Consider the following 10,806-nt stretch of genomic DNA (forward strand, 5'->3'; position numbering starts at 1 on the left):
GCATTGACTCCAGCAGCAGCCCACTCCTTGTGAATCGCCCCCAAAGTTTTGAATGGCCTTTTCTTAACAATCCTTTCAAGGCTCCAGTTATCCCAGTTGCTTGCGCACCTTTTTCTACCACACTTCTTCCTTCCACTCAACTTTCCATTAATATGCTTGGATACAGCACTCTGTGAACAGCCAGCTTTTCTGGCAATGACCCTTTGTGGCTTACCCTCCTTGTGGAGTGTGTCAGTGACTGCCTTCAGTGCATCTGTCAAGTCAGCAGTCTTCTCCATGATTGTGGAGCTACTGAAACAGACTAAGGGATCTTTTTTAAATGCTTAGGAAGCCTTTGTAGGTGTTTTTTGTTAATTACTCTAATTTACTGAAATAATTACTTTTGGGTTTTCATTGGCTGTAAACCATAATCATCAACATTAACAGAAATAATATTTGAAATAGATCACTCTGTTTGTAATGATTCTGTATAATATGAGTTTCACTTTTTGGATTGAAAAACTGAAATAAATTAACTTTTTGATGATATTCTAATTTAGTGAGAAGCACTTGTATATCTTGAATATGTTTTGGTAAACCGCTAAAATTCCAAAACTTGAGTCACTTTTTGGTATATTTCTGGTCCTAACTGTATATGCCTGTTGTATGCTGTCTGCATTTGTCTTCATTAATATGCTCCTAGTTTATGTGCCTTGTAATGTAGTCTACGGAGTTCTTTTGACTTTTTTTAAGGTATATGTAATATAACTGTCTTAAATGAATAAATTAATTTCAGAATATTAAAATATTATTGCTCGACCCCTGCTGGTCACTAGAAAGGGGGGACCCAGTCCTCTTTGCTCTTTTACATGGGTACAACCGCAGGTTGGAGAAACTTGTACGGGGAAGCAATTACGCTGCCACTCAGCTGTATGGCAGTTGTGGAAACAGCCAGGAAAGAGCACTAGATTAATATATTATTTATTTTGTTCCATGCAGCATTTCCCTGTGTAATGGAGCTGTGGTAATTTATAAAAAGCTTTAGCCGTCATTTCTATCCATCCCAAAAGTACCGTATATTGTATTCATAAAGTGGTGAAAATTGATCCCCCCCATTTGAAAAGCATGAACCCAGTCTAAAGAACACAGCATGAAAATAATTACAGCAAAATGATGATAATCCTGTAACTTAATAGCCAGACACACAGTGAATAATCGGTCAGGTCGGCATGACCTAGATTCGCACACAAAATACAGCTTAAGTGGACGTTTATTAAGCAAATGAAAGAAGCAAATCTCTTCTCCCAGCTATTACAGTCTCTATAGGGTGTCATGTCCTGCAATACAGGCAGAATTGTGCAAGTGTTTGCAGCATCAAAGGGATCCTGACAGCAGAGTCACGCTGCCCAAACACGGAGACCAGGAATCACACACTGGCAGAGTTATGGCACAGGCGTAACCAGTACGGTTATCGGGAAGGAAAAGTGATCATTTTCCGATTGTCAATTACCAAAATAAGCAACCAAACTAATTTGTAGGGTAAAATTAGTTTTTGAAGCTTATTTAAAAATTATTGTTCTTGGCAGCACACAGTCCTGTGTAAACAGGACCCGTGCTGCAGAGGAAAACAGCGTTGTTTGTGTACAGAATGATCCTTCACTGAGTGTTCTGTGTGCATCGTAAGTAAGCACAGTCTGCTTGTCTAGACAGGCTATTAAACAGCCCCCCTGTCAAAGGTAGTCAACCGGCGGTCGTTTAATGTCACTTGTCGTACAATATAAACTCGTTCCTATTACTGAAACCCTGCGTCAGCTCCAGAAAAACATAGAAAACCTGATGATTAGTTTGAGGCAGCTTCATCCATCACATCTCCCATAAAATGTCAGGCCTCTCCCTATGTGCACTAATTGGACTCTTCACCAGACACAGATGATACCCTGTGAAGAAACAGGATTGTATCTTAAATAACCAGATAACTATTTTTAGCAAACCAAGAAGAATATGCTGTTATCTATACTTTTGCTTGTATAAGCCTGTAATATTGACTGGCAGGCTGATATTTCATATAATATAGTGTGCTCTTATTTTTGATGACTAGTGATGTTTGCTGGTATGCTAATTATGCATTGTATTATGGAGCCAGTTTGTTGACTGCGAAACCAGAGAGGGAAAAGCTATGCAAATAAATTGAATAATCAAGTAATGCTACTTGATCTCATCACCATTCTTCCCCTTATCTGTGATGCTGGACTGAAGGACACTTGTTACATCTATAAATAGGTTACATGCCTCTGTATAAAGAGACTCAGGGACAGAGAGATTGGGAGAGGGACAGCCAGAGATTCTGCCATACATCCAAAGGACCAGAGACATGACAGCAGCCATTTTACATCATGGCTTCATCACAAGGTACACAGATCTATCATTCTGCAGGAACCAACCTAGTGGTTTTCAGTCCCGGTTGGAAGAATACAACTCGATTTACCAACACTGAACCATGTACAACAGGGGTGTCAAACTGCATTCCTCGAGGGCCTCAAACCATGCGTGTTTTCAAGATTTCCTTAGCATTGCACAAGGTGCTGCAATCATTCTCTGCAGGTGATTAAAATATCACCTGTGCAATGCAAGGAAATCCTGAAAACATGACCAGTTTGCAGCCCTCGAGGAATGCAGTTTGACACCCCTGATGTACAACCCCTGGCAAAAATTATGGAATCACCGGCCTTGGAGGATGTTCATTCAGTTGTTTAATTTTGTAGAATAAAAGCAGATCACAGACATGGCACAAAACTAAAATCATTTCAAATGGCAACTTTCTGGCTTTAAGAAACACTAAAAGAAATCAAGAACAAAAAATGTGGTAGTCAGTAATGGTTACTTTTCTTAACCAAGCATAGGGGAAAAATTATGGAATCACTAAATTCTGAGAAAAAAATTATGGAATCACCCTATAAATTTCATACCCAAAAATAACACCTGCATCAAATTAGATCTTCTCGCTAGTCTGCATCTAAAAAGGAATGATCACACCTTGGAGAGCTGTTGCACCAAGTGGACTGACATGAATCATGGCTCCAACACGAGAGATGTCAATTGAAACAAAGGAGAGGATTATCAAAATCTTAAAAGAGGGTAAATCAGCACGCAATGTTGCAAAAGATGTTGGTTGTTCACAGTCAGCTATGTAAGAAATCTGGACCAAATACAAACACCATGGGAAGGTTGTTAAAGGCAAACATACTGGTAGACCAAGGAAGACATCAAAGCATCAAGACCGGAAACTTAAAGCAATATGTCTCCAAAACAGGAAATGCACAACAAAACAAATGAGGAACGAGTGGGTGGAAACTTGAGTCAACGTCTGTGACCGAACTGTAAGAAACCGCCTAAAGGAAATGGGATTTACATACAGAAAAGCTAAACGAAAGCCATCATTAACACCTAAACAGAAAACAACAAGGTTACAATGGGCTAAGGAAAATCAATCGTGGACTGTGGATGACTGGATGAAAGTCATATTCAGTGATGAATCGCGAATCTGCATTGGGCAAGGTGATAATTCTGGAACCTTTGTTTGGTGCCGTTCCAATGAGATTTATAAAGATGACTGCCTGAAGAGAACATGAAAATTTCCACAGTCATTGATGATATGGGGCTGCATGTCAGGTAAAGGCACTGGGGGATGGCTGTCATTACATCTTCAATAAATGCACAAGTTTATGTTGAATTTTGAACATTTTTCTTATCCCATCAACTGAAAGGATGTTTGTGGATGATGAAATAATTTTTCAAGATGATAATGCATCCTGCCATAGAGCAAAAACTGTGAAAACATTCCTTGAAAAAAGACACATAAGGTCAATGTCATGACCTGCAAATAGTCCGGATCTCAATCCAATTGAAAATCTTTGGTGGAAGTTGAAGAAAATGGTGCATGATAAGGCTCCAACCTGCAAAGCTGATCTGGCAACAGCAGAGAAAGTTGGAGCCAGACTGATGAAGAGTCCTGTGTGACACTCAGTAAGTCCAGGCCTCAGAGACTGCAAGCTGTTATAAAAGCCAGAGGTGGTGCAACAAAATACTAGTGATGTTTTGGAGTGTTTTTTTGTTTGTTTGTATTTCTTGATTCCATAATTTTTTCCTCAGAATTGAGTGATTCCATAATTTTTCCCCTATGCTTGGTTAAAAAAGTAACCATTACTGACTACAAAAATTTTTGTTCTTGATTTCTTTTAGTGTTTCTTAAAGCCAGAAAGTTGCCATTTGAAATGACTTTAGTTTTGTGCCAGGTCTGTGATCTGCTTTTTTTCTACAAAATTAAACAACTGAATGAACATCCTCCAAGGCTGGTGATTCCATAATTTTTGCCAGGGGTTGTATATGTTTGAGAAGCCAATTTGTGGCTCTCGGGTTAACTGGCCTTTTACCTCAATGAACTGTCATCTTCCTACACTTGTCGTTACCTCCCCTCTGTGTGTGTGCCACAGGTGGGATAGCCGACTCTGGAAGCTCTGAAGCAACATCTGTCATTATCCCGTGAGTCAGTGAAAGGGTGAGACTCTGTAACGTGCACCGTCTTGGGGAATTTTGTTGAGACTGTTCTATGTGTTATCTGCCTGTTTTGTGGTTCAATAAAGCATTACCACAGTGTTTTATCCTCACCCTGTGTTGTCTAAGTAGCGTTACGCCCACATTAAAGGGAGAGCAGGCGTTTGGCGGGGTCATTCCTGGTTCACACGGTTTCGGCTAGCAGACCGGGGCACCCGACGACCCGCCATGTCTCCACAGTCCTCAGCCAGCCTTTCAGAGTAGGTTATAACACATCTGGGTTTGGGCGTCTGATTCCTGCAGGTCGTGGTGATTCTACTCTCAGGTTTCCTGTAAAAGTAATAATGTGTGACATGTCACCAAACAAGTACAGCAGGATATTTTGAGAGTAATCCCACAGGCGTGTTACCAGCATAAAAAAAGAATTGAGTAAAATGCAGAGAATTGAACTTTACTCTCAACAAACCCTAGTTGGATATTATCCCAATGACCTTTCCAAAGTACCTGCTGCTAAAGTGAAGACTTACGTATTGTAAACTCAATTGACAGTCATTGTAGTCTCGGCCAAAAGTCGTGACACGTTTGGTTTGTTACGCAGTTTGCTGCTTCAGTGTTGTTAGATCTTGTAGTCAGATGTTTCTTTGGTTAGTAAACTACAGTTATCAGCATTTCATAAGTTGTATAACTTTTATTGACAAATACATCAAGCTTCTGTAAAGACTCAAATATTTCCAGTGTTGAACCTTGTTTTCCAGACTTCTGCTCTTCGCCCCTGGATATCAGCTTCTGGGTCATATCCTGACAGATGACCGCCAATTATTGTCTAATTAGTGCTTAGGGGTTACCACAATTTCTTTGTTCTTGTTTATCCACACACTTTTTGAAGATTGACCCCAGGTTCTCAATGTGATTGAGATTGTGGAGTTTCCGGACCAATGACCAAAAATGTCAATGTTTTGCTCATCTAGCCACTTAGTTATCACTTCTCCCTTGTGACAGTCTCCATCTTGCTGATAAGAGCGCTGCACTTCACCACATTGCTCCTGGATGGTTGGGAGACGTTGCTCTTGGAGGATGTTTAGATCCCATTCTATATTTCTGGCAGTGTTCATAGGTAAAATTGTGAGTGAGCCCCTCCATGGATGAGAAGCCCCCACACATGAATGGTCTCAGGATGCTTTACTGCTGGTGTGACACAGGGCTCATGATAGTGCTCAAGTTTACGTTTCTGGACAATCATTCTTCCAGATGTCACTGAATGGGGCTTCATCCTCCTGCAAAGTTATTTTCTCCGATGAAGCCCCCTTCAGACTGTTTGGGACAGTTTATTCATTGAGATCCCTGGAGTTTGCATGTATGAGTCCAGTGGGCGGTCCTGTCAGTGATTGACAGTCCTCCCTGTATGACTGTGCCTATAGATATAACTGTCAATCACTAATAGGACCACCCACTGGTCTCAGTTGCATACAGACACCATGGATTTCAATGGATAATAAACAGATTATACTGCATTTTATACAACTTATATATCATTCTGCTCAGCTTCTCCTTCTCTATACCAGCCTGTCCATAGATCGGAGCAAATGGACAGTGTGACAGGTTCTCTTTAATCAATTATAAGTACTTAGTTTACTGACTCTAGTGTCTGTGATTCTCATGACATCCTTCCATGATCATATGTAAGATGCTGCAGGGCTGGGAGCCACCGACTAAACTGATCCAATGTGTCCCCTCCCATATACAAAACTTCAGGATAATCTGAAAAACCGTGTTGAAGTAACACATAATACTGCAGACACAAGCTAAGCATAACCAACTATCCTAATTGTTTACCTTAACCTCTTAAATCAGAAAATTACCTATTGTTTGGTCTTTGTGTTACATGCATTTTTAAACATTGTTTGCCATTTTCTTTCACATCACAAAAATTAAAAAGTTGTAATCTTTCACATTGGCCACTGGGGCTAATTCCTGTACTTCTAGTAAGAATTTTCAGCAGGTTCCTTATCATCAGAGGCAGGATTACACTGACAGGTAACACCTCTATACACAGCTGATAGCACAGCATCCCCCAATCAAAATCATAGACTCATAGAATGTTACAGTCGGAAGGGACCTCCTGGTTCATCTGGTCCAACCCCCTGCTCAAAGCAGGATTCACCAAATCATCCCAGACAGATGTCTGTCCAGTCTCTGTTTGAACACTTCCATTGAAGGAGAACTCACCACCTCTCGTGGCAACGTGTTACACTCATTGATCACCCTGTCAAAAGGTTTTTTCTAATAGCTAATCTGTGTCTCCTCCTATTCAGTTTCATCCCAATGCTTCTATTCTTTCCTTGTGCAAATGAGAATAAAGATGATCCCTCTATAATATGACAGCCCTTGAGATATTTATAGACAGCTATTAAAGGGACACTGTCACCTGAATTTGGAGGGAACAATCTTCAGCCATGGAGGCGGGGTTTGGTTTTTTTTGATTCACCCTTTCCTTACTCGCTGGCTGCATGCTGGCTGCAATATTGGATTGAAGTTCATTCTCTGTCCTCCGTAGTACATGCCTGCACAAGGCAAATTCAGGTGACAGTGTCCCTTTAAGTCTCCTCTCAGTCTTCTTTTTTGCAAGCTAAACATTCCCAGATTCTGTAATCGTTCCTCATAGGACATGGTGTGCAGACCTGTCACCATTCTGGTCGCTCTTCTCTTAACTTTCTCCAGTTTGTTGATGTCTTTTTTTAAAAATGTGGTGCCCGAAACTGGACACAGTATTCCAGATGAAGTCTGACCAAAGAGGAGTAGAGGGCAATAATGACTTCACGTGATCTAGACTGTATGCTTCTGTTAATACATCCCACAATTGTATTTGCCCTTTTTGCTGCTGCATCACACTGTTGACTCATGTTCAGTCTGTGATCTGTTAGTATACCCAAGTCTTTTTCACACGTGCTGTTGCTTAGCCGTATTCCTCCCATTCTGTATCTGCTTTTTTTCATTTTTATTGCCCAAATGTAGTACTTTGCATTTTCCCTGTTAAAAACCATTCTGTCAGTTGCTGCCCACTGCTCCAGTTTATTTATATCTTTTTGAATCCTCCCTCTCTTCTCTAGTATTAGCTATCACTCCCAGCTTTGTGTCATCAGCAAATTTAATTAGTTTACTCTCAATTCCTTCATCTAAATCATTGATAAAGATGTTGAACAATACAGGGCCCAGGACAGAGACCTGTGGTACCCCATTTGAGACATTCTTCTAACTGGATGTGCAGCCATTTATGACCACTCTTTGGGTCCAATCACTAAGCCTGTTATGAATCCACTTAACAGTTTCCTTGTCCATTCCATACTTAGTAATTTTTTTCATTAAGGATTGTGTGAGACACTTTGTCAAATGCTTTGCTGAAGTCAAGATATACTATATATACAGCATTTCCCTGATCCACCCAGTCAGTGATTCTGTCATAGAAGGAAATTAAGTTAGTCTGACATGACTTATTAGTTACTAACCCTTGCTGACTCTGGTAATCACTTCATTCTTATCCAGGTACTTACTGTACATATATGTTGTTTAACCCTGCTGTTCTGTTCGGGTCATAGTGACCCGAACAGACTTTTTGCGGCCCTGTAGATTTTTTTCTGTAAGTCTCTAAAACTTGAGACTCCTTGACTTTTCCTCATTTGGGGGGACCTACCTATGAGTATTTTTTTTTTTTTCCGTTTACTTTTTGCTACACGCAAAAAGTTACACTTGTTGTGTTCGGGTCATAGTGACCCGACATCGTTTTTTACAGCTGTGAGGCTATATTTTCAATGAAATAAAGGAGTTATAACCTCAGTTGGGTCTATTTATTGCATCTACTATTGTATATCAATTGATTTATTTCCTAAATTATTTCAATGGGGTCGTACACGCGCTCTACCGGGGGTATGCATTGAGATCTGCGCACCATAAAAATGGCTTTATATTGATTATTTTTGGTGCGCAGTCTATTCTAAAATGTAGAGTGCATCCGGAGAGATCACTAGGTGTGCACTACACATGTATATTATGCGCAGAACGGACGGCTCAGAACGCGCTGTCTAAGACATTTTTTTTTGTAAAGTAAGTCTGTCTTCCTGGCTTATCTGCTTGTTTTCAGAAGGGTTCTTATCTTCTCTGCTCTTATCAGTACACATATGCTAGCCCAGACATGTTACCTTTCAGTTTCTTTGGAGAGCAGCTGTGTACATACCTCTGTTCCAGGATATCTCTGTTCCAGGCAGTATTTTTGTTTTCTACAGGTAGGTTGCTTGTTATGCTTTTACTAATCAATTCTATTGATAGATTGTATATTGTAAAGGAATACTTTTATTTTATTACATGTAATTAGTGTTATTACTGTGTGATACACTGCTCTACACTTAGCATGATAGATTGCTGGATATTGAGCACTGGTATGCTTTGATGTAGTATAGAAGCTCTTATTGTTTTTGAAGCTGTTTTTTTTCTCAGACTTTATTATTATTGTTTAGTTACAAAGGTTTTTTTTAATTACAAAATATGTGTAGTTTTCTATTTTCGTTTTGCTCATTGATCTGTTTTTTCAGAATAAAAACAAAAAAAAAAAGATTTCTAGTTCATTTTTCTTTTTTTTTTTTTACTACCAAACATGTTCACAAACAGTCTAGTAAGCAAAAAGTATAAAAAAATGGAGTTAGAGTGTCTAAAATCAAGGTTTAATAAGCCGGGTCATAGTGACCCGGAACACTACAAGTGTATAGTAAATGCGAACAAAACAGCAGGGTTAATAATTTGTTCAAAGATCTTCCTGGTATAGATGTCAGACTCACCGGCCTATAGTTCCCTGGGTCCACCTTCTTCCCCTTTTTGAAGATTGGAACAATATTTGCTCTTCTCCAGTCTTCTGGGACTTCTGTTCTTCAAGAATTTTCAAATGTTATGTGACAATAGGCGATGTCACAGCCCCTCCCTTCACAATGATGAGGTTTGCACATGCTCGTCGGATGGTTCAATACAAAAATAGGTTTGAAGTCAGTTCATTTTGACAAAGTGCATATATTGTTTCCTGAAACAACAGAAAGTTAGGAGTCTTAAAAAAGCCTCAATGCCCAGTGAGAAAATGGCAAGTTTTCTATGTTTTAATATTAATAAGCATAGCTGGACGTCATGGGAGATCACTTTTGTGAGACATAGGGGCTAGTCATGTAACACAGTCAGAACCCATGCTATATGGAGCGGGCTATGTTACATACACAGGTAGACATATGGTGACTGATTCTAAGGGGTTTAAGTATCATTGATTCCAGGGTCTGATAAATGTGAAGAGAGTTCACAAACATAAAATATAATACAAGTTCAATAAACATGACTAAAATACTGAAAGGGAATCTGTCACCAAGCTTTTACTACCCATATGAGAGCAGCATAATGTATGGGAAGAGATTCTGATTCCAGCGATGTGTCACTTACTGAGCTGCTTCCTGCAGTCTTGATAAAACTTATTTTTCATCTGCTGAAGATCTAGCGGTTCTCTAATGCTGAGCTCTGTATAACCCCGCCCACACCAGTGATTGGCAGCTTTTTGTGTACACTGTGCATAGGCAGAAAGCTGCAAATCAGTGGTGGGGGCCGGGTTATACAGAGCTCATTAATATTGAGGACTACATGGCAGTATGTTGACTTGTTTACTGGTGATAATCTCCTGCTGTAATTTTATTAAAACTTCAGCAAACAGCCCAGTAATTGAATCAGAGTCTCTGCCCCTACATCATGCTGCTCTCTGATCAGGTGGTAAAACCCTGGTGACAGATTAATAGCTCCTGGCCATCCTGAAGGAGCTAGTAAAGATAAGCAAATCTTAACTGGCAGATAGCAAGGTGTCATTTTATTCACGATTAGGGCGCAGTCAGTGGGCCGTATAACACGGGTGATAATCCTGAGCGGACACTGACAGCATGTATTTCTATGCAGCTGGCACCTTCTGATCACGAGAGTTGCTGGCCAGTGCGATCATTGTGATGCGATCGTCATCTATGTTATATGGCCGTCTGACTCTGACCTTAAAGGTAATGTGTCATCCAAAAATTACATATTGGGTTGTTTCATTATTTAAAAAAAATCATATTTTTCTGTATATCACAATATTTATATAAAAAAAATAAAAGACAAATCTAGGATTGATCACACTGGCCTCTAAGCCTTATAGTAGACTGACTCAGACCTGTGGAAGTATTTAATGAGCATGCTCTGAGCAGAGTCACTGTGAAGGCCAGGTTTGTC

General features: G+C 39.9%; 1 long non-coding RNA gene across 1 annotated transcript; it reads right to left on the minus strand.

Annotated features, from left to right (window-relative positions):
• Positions 1-1,231: 1,231 nt before the first annotated feature.
• Positions 1,232-9,562, minus strand: LOC138647745 (uncharacterized). The gene is made up of 3 exons (XR_011315029.1): positions 9,357-9,562; positions 4,645-4,860; positions 1,232-1,916 (listed from the first exon to the last, which is right to left on the minus strand). It is a non-coding gene; the product is annotated as an uncharacterized lncRNA (long non-coding RNA).
• Positions 9,563-10,806: the final 1,244 nt, after the last annotated feature.

The sequence above is a fragment of the Ranitomeya imitator genome, chromosome 8 (assembly GCF_032444005.1).
Source record: "Ranitomeya imitator isolate aRanImi1 chromosome 8, aRanImi1.pri, whole genome shotgun sequence".
In the NCBI taxonomy this organism is placed as follows: Eukaryota; Metazoa; Chordata; class Amphibia; order Anura; family Dendrobatidae; genus Ranitomeya; species Ranitomeya imitator.